Source organism: Aedes albopictus, chromosome 2 (assembly GCF_035046485.1).
Source record: "Aedes albopictus strain Foshan chromosome 2, AalbF5, whole genome shotgun sequence".
NCBI classification, from domain to species: Eukaryota; Metazoa; Arthropoda; class Insecta; order Diptera; family Culicidae; genus Aedes; species Aedes albopictus.
In genome coordinates, this window is record NC_085137.1 from 333,716,012 (window position 1) to 333,728,338 (window position 12,327).

Sequence of the window (12,327 nt, forward strand, 5' to 3'; positions counted from 1 at the left end):
CGTATATAAAACTTTTATTATTCAGCTTTTGTCTTAAAAATAAGTTTAATTCCATTTTTCTTATAACAGCTTTTCTTACAACAGATTTTCAACACTATCAAGGGATTTTTTCACCAGTCACGTACAATAAAAAGTATGACACTCTCAATATTTTTGATCACAACACTGGATCGCGTCTAAGTTTCAAATAGATACTATAGTAATTATGAATAATCAAACAAATATAACATGAAAACAACTTGTTCAATTCAGGCGGTAGCCTTTACAATAAAATCAGCATCAAAATATAATTCTCGAAATAATTTACACAGAAAAAAAAAATTTTTTGTTGCTAAATGTAAAAATTGTGAAATGTTTGAAATATCATAACTTTTTTGTTTATCAGTTTACCATCACCAAAATTTTATGGTAGATAGCTGATATAATGGGCCATTTCCCCTAAAAAATTGACGTTGGTAACAAGATAGGGTTTTGAGATATTTGAGTTTTTGTGACAAAGATCATATTTTTTAAAGTAAAAAAAGAAATTTTTTCCAGTGTATATTTTTTAAGGAATCATCATTTAGTCATCTAACTTTGCTGAAAAATTCATATCAATCGAACAATCCGTTTTTGCTGTACAGCTTTTAGAATATTTTTGAGCTATTTTCGCATACACCCTTTTGAAAAGTTAGTCGTGAGTGAATATGAAGGTTTAATATCAAAAAATGGCGATTTAGATGAAATTGAAAAACTGTGCAAAGTTTCAGATATTTTTGAAATGGTCGCTCAGGATCGACTGACATGACTCCGTGGAATTCCTCTACAGCTTGTTGAACTTTTTTGTGGAAGAAAAAGAAGTTGCCTATCTCAAACATTTTGGCCATCCCTTGTAGATCGCCAACAAGACACAACCTTGTACACCCGATTTTTTTTGCACCAACCAAATGGCTTGATATTTTTGTACATGGATAATACTGGCGGTGCCTCCCTGCTTACAAATGTTCATGTGAATCGGTTGAAAGTTGACGAAGTTATGGCCAAAAATCGGCCTGTGCAAATAAAGAATCGGGTGAACTCTCACGCACTACACTTGGGTCTCTTCTAGAAAGTTGCGTTTCAATGAACATTTCATTAGTGAAATTTCAAAAAAAAAAATCCTAAGCTCAGGTGAGATTTGAACTCACGGCCCTTATTCGCTACACTGAAAGACGGCTTGTGGTAATGACATGCATAAAAATGTTTTCAAATTTACCATGGCAAAACGTGATCATCGACCAACAAACGCCTTCTTGTATGCGTTTCGTTTTCTCCCATATCAACCGGATCGATAGCCGAGTGGTAGCGTGCGAGTCTGGTGATCTCAAGGTTCTTGGGTCGAATCCGGTTGCAAGCAGTAACTTTTTTTAATTAAATCGGGTCCATGGTAAAATTATAAACATTAATCTATTGAAATGAAACGAAAATCAGTCTGCACAAATTTAGTGGCGTTGTGTATTTAAATTGACCCTCAGAATAGTAATTTCAGCCACAAGCCGTCTTTCAGTGTAGACAAGTACTTTTCCAACTAAGCTACCAAGCCAATTGACGACACGGCATTTTAGTTGTCATAAGGTACCGTCAGTGTACCAGTAGCCGCTTGTAGGAGTGCTTAATGATGCACGTCTTCTTGCTTCGGTGGTAAGATAGAAGTGACAGGATAACTCTCTATTATCCTTAGTCTACTTCGATATCAACATGTCATTTGTAGCCTACTACATCTCTCCTATGTTTTATTTGAATGGAATTTAAACGTTATTAATGTTTGGAATAAAATTGGAATTAACTTGATAACGTGAATAAATTACTTGGTTTAGTTTCAGTGACAAGTCTTCTTTGGTTCTAAATAATTCAATTCTAACATTATTCTTTATGATCATCTCTTCTGGAAAGAACATCTATTTTCACCTGTTTTCACTAAGACTGAAGTTTGAAACTCTAATATTATATTACATCATTAGGGGTATTCACTAAACAGATTAAATTGCTGCGTAAGCCATGATTTTCTGCTTATTTGAAATGTTTCGTGGTTATGCGAATGAAATAATCAAAGATTGCCTTGGTGATCACGACGTTTAATCAGTTTAATCAGTTTACGCTGTTTAGTGAATCCCCCTATTGTCTTTATCTATTGATGAACATTTCTCTTTTTCGACTGTGATTCCTATAATCTTGCCCTTTTTCTTTTTTTTTAATCCAAATCTGGTTCTGTAAATGTAGCCATAGCAAGAACGCTTTTTTTTAATTGATAATTTTTATTTCTATTATTCAACAGTACGAATTAAGCACTGAACACTCGAATAAAGACTTGAATAAAAAATCAATATAAAAAAACTGGATAATTAAACACCGTTACCTAGCCTTTTATAGCAACCATTCGAAAAGTTACAATAATAGTCATAATGTAGAAGCAATTGTTTGAAATGAAATACTTAGTTTTAATACTTATCTTTCCAATTTCATAAAAAAACTCATTTTTTTCAGCATAATTTGCCAAAATATTTTATAGAACCTTATAATACAAATCACACAATTTTCCAAGAAATTATTAATTGTCAAATAAATGAATTAATCGAAAACTCTCCAAAACTATCCCGATTTGATACATTTTCCGGATCTCTGACCCAACAGAATAAATTTGAATGTTAGACTAAAATATGTGAGTGACTGTTTTCTCAAAACGAGTTATTTGTCTATTATATCGATTTATTAGATACAACACCACATTTTAGGCATGCAAGTTATAACTTCAATTAGCCGACATTCAGTCATCGCAGAATCTTGCCTTGTGGTTGGACTGGTGTGGATAGTCACATTATTGACCCAATTAAAAATTTAAAAAAAATATATGTTTGGCATCCTCAGAAACTCGAGAACTCTATTTTTTTTCAGCCTACTAAGTCTAGAGTCTATGCATCACACAGTAGCGAATATTTTCTATTGCGAATCACACAAAACGTAATGGATTCAAAATCTGATTAACCTGTGTTTCAGTATATTTCGCTATTCACTCCATCCAACACTGTTTGAATTTGCATATTTCAATATACGCTGTTTTCATTTGCGTCGATAGCAATTGTTTGGCTTTCATCAAGTCAGTAGTGGATTTTTTTTCTCAGTTCCTTTTAGTCTTGAACTCATTTCAACTGTCTCTTGGTCTCCATGTATTGTAACCAAGTACCATTGTGGTAACCGCGTGTGGTAAGCCCGAGTGTGCATCAAAGACTGAGTGCTAAACTGCCACGCTGCAGAGTGTATGCCGGCTGTCGTACCATCACTCCGGTGTGTGTGCGTCGGCGTGTAGTGAAGAATGATGATTCAGCATGAGCACGTAAATGAGTAAAGCGCTCGTCACCACATCCCCCTTTCTTTAATCCATGCTCATGCGTATAGTTGTTTAATAATTGCCTGAAATATTCCACACCGCTCAAACATAAGAGCTCTGTTAAATCATTATTAAATATGCTAATATTCAACAGCGGCTATTCAGCAGTTCAACGCAATAATTAAATATCATCTATTGAAAACTCATATATGCAAGCCATTCAACAATTCTTACACTTTTATAAATTCAATCACCGCATCGGGCATGCGAATTTCAGTATAATCGCCATCTTTTCTTACTACTTCATTGAAGTTCAATAGACAAATACATTGTTTTTAGTATTTCGTGTCTCACAACTATAACGCATTGTCTCTCCACCTCAACTATCTCGCTTCAACAGTCAAAGGGAAACCCCAAATGTGTAGCATTAATCCTGCATGGTTTGTCAGAAGATGTGAATCTAATTTTCTACAATAAATTTGACACTATTTCCTTACAGACATTTCCGTTCAAAACAACAGCTCAAAAGATTTTTTTTTCGAAACACGTCGTGATAAAAATACTGTTCTATATGTAAATGTTTCACAGCATAATCAATTGACAGAGCGTTAGATAGACTTTTTTCTTCCGGTAGTCGATGTTGAAGTGTTGAACATAACAATTAGTGCGCCTTTAAAGTGTTATTGTGGGTTCTTGGCCAGGTGGCTAGTGTCAACAAGCATATAGTCGCATCGTTTTGTGAAGCGTGGTTTAGATGCCAGTTTGTGTGCCAGTGGGCGTTACATACTTGACTACTCTCTTTACTGTTCAATAGATCGTTCGCCAACAATAGCTCAGGTTCTTAGTGAATCACGTTCTCCTCACATCCTTAGTAAACATGAATAGTGTTGTTAGCTTTTACAGTAAATTTAATTACAGTTTATCCGCACGATCTCAGTGAATTTAATCACAACTCAAATAAACGCTGTCTCATAATATCCATCATTGAACTGTTTTACTTACAAGATGCATCACAGTACTTGAAAACCTAAGCTGTTTCACATTAAGATACCAGTCATCAAATGCAGTTGGAAGGCAGTCGCTGCTATGCTGTAATGATCAATATAACGATAATGACCATCACACGGAGTTTAGAAAAAAAATGCAATTCTACAAGGTGAAAATATCAAACATGAACATTTTTTTTTTTGCATCATTGTGCGACGATCAAACTGTTGTAATAGTATTGTATGTTGCCTTCATAACAAAACGCGCTGCCAACTTCCAGACGGCATTTCTATATCATCACGACGAATCAAGCACCACCTCTGCAGCTGTTTGTATTAATGAGATCATAGATACGTCAGACTCCCGCCTGCTGATTGGCTGGCGACGATTCTGGCGATGGTTTCAACCGCGGCGGATTCAAATCGTCGCGTTCGATAAGGGGGAAATCGATAATAATAGTTGCATAGCCATAACTCTATCCAAATTTTAGCATTTTAGGGCAGAACTAAACAGTCCCATTCTTGAGATTTCCTTTGATGAGTTCATTCAAATTATTTCCTTTTTTTTTTAGTGATAGCACTTCCACAGTCATCAACTGACTGTGCTAATGACCATTCTTGTTTTTGTACATCGTGTGGCAGGCATGAAGACATTTTTTTTTACCAAGAAAGTGAGGGATTTTTTTTTACCACAAAAAGTTTATGGACCGGCCGGAAATCAAACTGTCATTACTGAATTGAGCACTGCTGAACACCCGCGAATCTACTGGTTCGGCTATATGGGCTCTCATACTGATTCTCCTGCACCGAAGTTTTTTTTTTTCGATGATAGCATCGATGAGAAGTTTAATTGAAGGAATCGTCAAACATGGGCCAGAGCTAACAGCTTTCTTAGGAATCCTCCGATAACGTAAATGCGACCATGTACAACGCCGATATTACTTTCTTCTATTGTGTCCAATCATATCTACAGGTACATCTAAGCAAATATCATAAATTAAAAATCTTTGATCTAAGGAATCGTCAAATATGCGCTTAGTTCAATTATCGTAGTGCAATTGTTTCAATAACCAAGTTTGATTGAATCAATTGAAATATAAGATATTCAATCCAATAAATGGATGAGATAATTGGAGATAATTGATTGAACAATACTGTGTCACTCCATTAGTCGCCGAATTGAATCGTAACTTTTCAAAGGTACTCTCAGTGAATTTAAATTTTAATCATATTGAAATCTCAGAGATGGAATTGACTCCTTGCCGCTATGGTATCAATTGCTTATCACAAGTGCCACAAGGCTTATTACGATTTCCAAATGGTCTCAATGACGCTCGTTTTACACATTCCCGCAAACCTTTTTTTTCTGTCTTCCTCAATGGATTTAATCACAGTTTTCTCAGCATCATTCTTCTGTGTACTCAGTGAATTTAATCACAGTTCTTCCAGGATTCGTTTGCTCTGCATTTAGTGAATTTAATCACAATTGTCTTTGTGTTTCTAACTGAATCCACTCAAGAACTTTAATCTTTTTTTTTCTCATTCTCTCAGGAACTCATTTCGCCATACTCAGTGAATTTAATCACAGTTCACTCAGCATCCTTTTCCTGTGTAGTTAGTGAATTTAATCACGGTTCCTTCAGCATTATTCTACTCCGCAATCAGTGAATTGAATCACAATATTCTCAGTATAAGTTCACTCCATTCTCAGTCAAGTAAATCGTGGTGCAGCGATTTTACTTTATTTATTTTTCTTTACTTTCAGTGAATTTAATCACAGCTCTCTATGGGCTCTCCAAGTGAATCTAATCACGCTATTTTTTTTTTGTATTCTCAGTGAATTTAATCACAATTCTACGATTTTACATTCTATTACTTCCATTACCTTTTTCGTTGTGCTATCAGTGAACCTCCACAACTCTTTTGGCAACCAGTGACAGCTGATCAGACTTCCACAGTATAGTTAATCCTGCACAAAACCCGTGAATGCCAGGTATGATGAATGGAAACGTCAATTCAAGACAATAAAGCAGCAATCCAGAAGGTCTTCAACAGTAGATCAGCAAAACCAATTTATGACATCAATGTAGCAATGCAGTTATTCAAAATGCCGCCTTGGGCCCTTCCATGATGAAGGACTAATGTTTTCTCGATGGAATATTTCTGATCAACCTGATTGTTGAATCTCGCTGATATAAGAATTGCAAACCGTACAAATTGAACTATGCAAGAGCTGAGTTCTCTTCCAAAACATGAAACAACAAACCTAGAATTAAATCTGATGAACACTATGCTCAACAAGTTCGAATATACAACCTTGCGAAAAGGTTCCTGTTCGTGACAAAATATTTTGAGGCAAACGGGATGATCGATGAAACATTCGCTACTGCTCTGTTGTTACCAAGATGGTAATCTCAGACTCCACTGCATACTATGGAACAGAAACTTATCACTGCTTGCTCACACAGGCCATGCACTGAGCTGATTGCTTTTCAGCCACTTCAATCGTAATTATCATCTCTGAAATCGCTAAGCAATCTGTTAGAAAGAAGCGGAAGAAAAATAACACGGTATCCCATTTCATATCAAATCTCTTTTGGAGAAGACCTGCATATATCAGATGTACTCCAACTACGCGTGCCTCGACACATCCGTGATGGTATGCTGGAGAAAGATATGTGAAGATATACTAATAGGCTACGGTATGTAGAACATTTCCAGAGATTGCTGGAAAACAGCTTTGTACAAATGGTTTTGCCCTGTAAAGATGATGTTCTACAATTTAATAAGTAGAAGGCTGTATCCGCATTATTCCCTTGATAGTACTCTCTGAGCTGACCCTGTCACATGACTTCAGAATACCCTATTCTCAAATCAGTAATCTCTCTTCTTCGACGGGGACACTCAAATAACTTTCCACAAAGTGAATTAAATCACAGCTTGCACATTGTATGATGCATTGATTTTCTCATCTCCTCTCAGTTCCTTGTACCAACGCTCTTCTCCGATATGATTCTTAATTACTTACTTTTGTTTAAAATATCCCGACAGTCCATCACGTGGTGGGCCTTTTTTTTAAATGACACATTAACCACACAATGCTGAATTAATAAGCCTGACACCATAGTACTGTTCAGCATGCCTGCCTGTAGCAAATTGGCCCCATGCTTTCACGAGCTACAATACAAATCCATATACACAATATACGGCATGTAAAATTTCGACAAATATATAATGAAGCTTTCTAAACTTCAATAATGATGCGAATTGAAAATATAGAACTCAATCAAGCAATAAACCGGCCAACTATGATTTGGACACACATCAAATCATCCCAAATAAAAAACAACAGAACCGTTTTTTTTCAAGCGTTGTCTCTTGCCAGAGTTTAAAATACCGGCAACGTACATACCTCTGAGAAGCAGCCTCTTTTTCCACACAGCATCATCACCGACCTTCGAAGCACCATACTGTAATACAGCAAATTAGCTTTTTCACACTCAAACGGTTCAGAGGTGGGAGCCTCTTTTAGGTATGTGGCTCATATAATCAAAAATAACACGGCTCCCATCCACCCGCATTTCCAAGGTCACCATCAATAGCCGCATGAGAGCAAAAAGTGTCAAACCACATTATATCCACAACCTTCCACAACAACTGCACTTGTTCATTGAAAACTGCGTTTCGAACCATCTTCACACAACGCAACCATTGATGCTTCCCTTTCACTTTCACTTTTCCCCCCAAGCACCGACGCGCAAACATGATGCGACAAGAATAGCGTTGGCCGCCGCATATTTTCAATTTACTTTCAAATTCAATTCCAATCACCCACTTGTCACCTTCACTGTGCACTTATTTTCGCCCAGAACACACTTTGTTTCATGACTCTTCACCTAAATCAATCATTATTCACATTTTCCGCGTATTTTTTTATCCTCGTCGCCACTTGTGGTAACCGCGTGTGGTAAGCCCGAGTGTGCATCAAAGACTGAGTGCTAAACTGCCACGCTGCAGAGTGTATGCCGGCTGTCGTACCATCACTCCGGTGTGTGTGCGTCGGCGTGTAGTGAAGAATGATGATTCAGCATGAGCACGTAAATGAGTAAAGCGCTCGTCACCACAACCATGGTAACCAATGAAAATTTCCAAACAATTGATCTGCACTTGCCATGCAAAATGAAATACAGAATACATTTGGTCTTACAGCTGTTCTTTCTATGCGGACTAGAATTCAACATTCTCTTCGCTAGTGTACCAGGTATACGGACTGGAATTTTCCCTGCGTTATCCTGGGTTTTATATGCGGACTGGAATTCTACATTCCCTTCGCCGGATTACCAGGTATACGGACTGGAATTCGTCATTCCCTACGTTGTCCTGGGTTTCGATTGCGGACTGGAATTCTACATTCCCTTAGCCAGAGAACCAGGTAGGCTCAGTGCACCAGTTATGGCCATAGTACCTCAAATTCGCCATAGTTGATTTTCAACCTTTAAAGATACAAATCAACAAGAAAAAAATCGTGAACAACAGATCACGATCACAAAATATGATTGCAATCATTCAAACTTCACAATTTGCTCAAATTATGGTAGAAATAAATCATTTTCCATAACTTTTCGGCCTCCTTGCACCCTATTTCGCCATAGTGTACCAGTTATGGCAACTCCCATAAGGAATGCATGTAAATAGTGCGAAGTGGAACCCAAATTAACAAATGTGTCCATAACTGGTACAGGGTTCCTATCATTGGCACACGCCGTAATAAATACTAAAAGTAGTTTTGACTCCGTTTCTATATTTTTCCTGTAAAGTATGAAAACTAATCAATCATTTGACTTATTGTTTACATTCGTCGGTCTTCTTCTTATTTGTGTAGAAATAGTTTTTCTTAGGTAGTGCGATAACTGGTACAGGCACCCTATACGGACTGGAATTCTTCATTCCCTACGTTATCCTGGGTTTTTATTGCGGACTGGAATTCTACATTCCCTACGCTAGAGTACCAGGTGTACGGGCTGGAATTCTTGGTTCCCTTCGTTATCCTGGGTTTTTTTTCAGGTTCACGGGCAAGAATCAACTTCTGCCCGTCTTCCTGGATGTCTTTAGCTAAAACACTCGTTTGGCCATTTTCATTATGAAATTTCATTAAGAAACTTCAAAACACTAGACATAATAGTTACCGTAGTATTTTCCGTTATATATCTTGTTAATGTCTTGAAATATTTGTCTTCACTTAGTAGCTTCCAGGTTTCAAACAATTCACAGTCGTTTTCTCCTCGTCAAAATCCAGAAATTTTCCTCGTCTGCCAATGTGAGAGTTCTTAATGATGCACGTCTTCTTGCTTCGGTGGTAAGATAGAAGTGACAGGATAACTCTCTATTATCCTTAGTCTACTTCGATATCAACATGTCATTTGTAGCCTACTACACCGCTCATGACCCAATAGGGCACCGCACTGTTTTGATTTTGTATGGGATTTTGACGTTTCGTGGCCTTGTTGTTTACAAAATTTCTGTAAGAGTGAAAGAGAAGGAGATAATTTCATGCACTGCCCTATAGCCGCTCACTGTTCACAAAAATCAAGTTTTCACGCATACCTATATACACTCTTTTCGGCGCGGATATTCTTGAAGTACATACATGAATTGGAAGAGAGCAAAGCCATTTTATGCAATATTTACCAAATAACATAAGTTTTAAAAAACAAAACCAAGAAATTTTTTGAGCGGCTATTGGGCCTAAAAAAGTTGTAGGTAATTTCATGTGTTCCAATAACCGCTCACGCATAAAAAATACGTGAATATCGTAAAATCTGCCGATTTCAGTACACAGTGTATTTAATCCCTATTATACACTAAAGTAAAGAATACCACCTACCAGCTCAAAAACACCAAATTGCCAATTTTAGCGTTACGTAATTTGTGTACCATGCCTTACAGAGTACAGCGTACAAGATTTCGAGAATTTCAGACTTTAGCACGTCAATAAAGGCAGCGCTGGCCATGTAGTTACGGTCATAACTTGGTAAATACAGATCGTTCTGGTTTCTATTCACACTCTACTCTTCAATACATTAGTAAGTTAGCTATGTTAAGAGTCGATGGAAAATATATAAAATACAAAACAAGATTTTAAACAATCAGGTTTAGAAAAAGACCGATTTTGAGCCTTGAAAAAAGTGCGGAGCAAGATGAGTTACTAAGGTGGTTCAAAAAATCGTGTTGCTCCACACCGTTTATTCGATTAGTAGCCAGATTTTATGCCTTCTCCCAAAAATTGAGCTCATTTGGTTGAAAATTGAGACTGCACAAGCAATTCAAAAATTGGAATGGAATGTAAAAAGGATGTTTTTATTAATAGATTGCTGTAGCATTTCCTCAAGTGCCCTGAGGGTTAGTTGACCCTTGATTCTCCTAATCTATTCTATCAGCTACAAATGCACCGAAGACCGCATTCAAATCGGACGCCTCATTAATTAGTTATCGATTTTCATCCAACCGGAGAAACTTTAACAGTGATCTTCCAGCTTCCCAGCAGGTGACATTGCTGCATATAGCGTTAAAGATAGCCCACAGAAATCATGGCTACTATGTTGCACTGCAAAATGCAGTGATGCCCATCTAAAGCTATGTTAATTTAGAATCCGGAATGACAAAATCACGTATATCTTAGGGATGGAATAACAAACAGAAACAACAAAGGTTATTTATTGTACTTTCATGGAAAAATATCATTGAAATTATTTATTTTTATTTTTCACACATTTTCTCACTTTTTCAGTGTTGACCTCTCTAAAAATCTGCACAACGGTGGTAAATTTTAGCAACAACCCCTTCCGCACGTTTGTTCAACAATCAGGTCATCTATGCAGTGTCCTCAGTGCCATGACTAGTCTGACTAGGATTCCGAAGAAAAGTTGCCACACTTTTTTTTATTGCGAAATGAGGGGAAATTCAGTGAAATGAGAAAACGCGAAATTTGAGTATTTTTTTCGTTGATAAACACTACCCATCTGTGACGATACCACTGAACGTCTCCGGCTGTCATGGCAGCTCATCAAAATAGGTAAAACCTCTACATATCCCTCGTGTGCGTTTTTGAAAAGCAGCACGCGATTCTTGAGGCTGTCCTCCTTGTATGAATTGGTTCTCATCATCTTGTTGCGAAAAAACCATGCCCAGAGTTCGAACTTCTTGCCAAATCTTCAAATTCAAAGCAGATTTATCAATGAACCCAAGCTTTTTTCTTCCGAGGACACTTCCTTATGCCATGGTTAACAACATCTGTGCACATAACACATAATGGTTTTGACGATATTAACATTTTTCGCGACTGTCGTACCTGACCACGCTAAATTTTCAACGTGTTTGTGCAAGATTTTTTTCCTCCTCTTGTCTTCAATCTGAAATAACTTTTCACTCGTTGCAAGAAAATCGATGAAATTTTCACCATTTAAAGAGGATTAGTGTATGATCAGAGTACTGCAAAAGAATGATGATTATGTTCATTGAGAGCGCCACTAGAAAATGTGACATGATTCCGGATTCTAAGTGAACATAGTTTTAATAGCCTTACCATCATGAGTAAAGATTTTGATTCTGGATAAAAATCGGTAGCTAATTAATGTGGCAAGCGATTTGAATGCAGTCTTCGGCAAAGTTGTAGTTGATAGAATAGCCTTGGACATAGGTTCCCAAACTTTTCAAGTGCGCGACCCCCTTTTGCCAGCAGACGTACTTTTCGCGACCCACTATAATAATTCCCTCATTTGTTGTCTGTTACAGTATTTTTTTTTTTTTTCAATTCATTCAACTGTCCCTCGCGACCCCCTGGATGAAGGCTGGCGACTCCCCTGGGGGGGTCGCGACCCACAGTTTGGGAAACTATGGCCTAGGAGAACCAAGGGTCAACTAATCCTCTCGGACACTTGGGGAAATGCTACGTTAGATTGAATGAAAAGCATCATTTTCCCATAGTAATTCGCGTACAAA